This window comes from Myotis davidii, unplaced genomic scaffold, assembly GCF_000327345.1.
Source record: "Myotis davidii unplaced genomic scaffold, ASM32734v1 scaffold147, whole genome shotgun sequence".
In the NCBI taxonomy this organism is placed as follows: Eukaryota; Metazoa; Chordata; class Mammalia; order Chiroptera; family Vespertilionidae; genus Myotis; species Myotis davidii.
The window spans coordinates 1,810,036-1,811,087 of NW_006383010.1; positions in this window are offsets into that span (position 1 = coordinate 1,810,036).

Genomic DNA, 1,052 nt, shown 5'->3' on the forward strand with positions numbered 1-1,052 from the left:
TTATTTTTCTTTGACTTATCTAGTAGCAAAACTCCAACTTGCTGCCCTGACTCAATGAGTGGAATAAAGTAGGGTTAGATATATCTGTTTAAAGTGACACAAGGAAGTGCCAATGTGGGATGGCATTTGAACATCAAGAAATCATGTGGTATTTTTCCTTCATTGACTGGCTTATTTCACTTAGCATAATGCTCTCCAGTTCCATCCATGCTGTTGCAAATGGTAAGAGTTCCGAAGATAAAAATCGTGACTACAAAAGAAATACACAATTTTAACATAGACAATGAAGAAGACCTTGAAGTTACTCAACATTTTGTTTACCTTGGTTCAGTCATCAATTCAAACAGAGACTGCAACTAAGAAATAATAATAAAAAAAAGTGGAAAATGAGAAGGGCAGCACTGGAAGAATGAGGAAAGATCAAGAGCAAAGATGTGTCCTTAGACACCAAGGCTAAGCTCACCCACACCCTCATATTCCCAGTTACTATGTACAGATGCGAAAGTTGGGCTGTTAAGAAGCCTGATAGAAAAAAAGTGATTCATTTGAAATATGGTGTTGGAGGGGAGCTCTACAGAAACCCTGGATAAGTGGATCCCAGGGCAAATTAATCCTAAAACATTGCTAGAGGCAAAGATGATGAAACCGATGCTATTCTAACTTGGGCACATCAGGTGAAGGCAGGGTTCTTTGGAAAAGACAATAATACTGGAAAAAATAGATGGGGAAAGACTGAATATGAGCTGAATTGACTTCATAAAAGAAGCCATAGGCAGGGGTCTACAGAGCTGATTAGGGCTGTTGAGGACAGCACACTGTGGACATTACTCATTCATAGGGTCGCCAGGAGTCAGAGCTGACTCAGTGGTGCATGACATACACAGAGATATCTGTGTTAGAATTCCTGTTATGGTGGTGACCAACTGTTAAATGGGTTCCAATTTATTTGCCTGTAGTACATTAGTCTTATTTTTTAGTTTTTAGTTGAATCTTTAATATGCTATTTAGCCAGACACTGGTGACTGTGGCCCTTTTTTGACAGATGTGGAAAG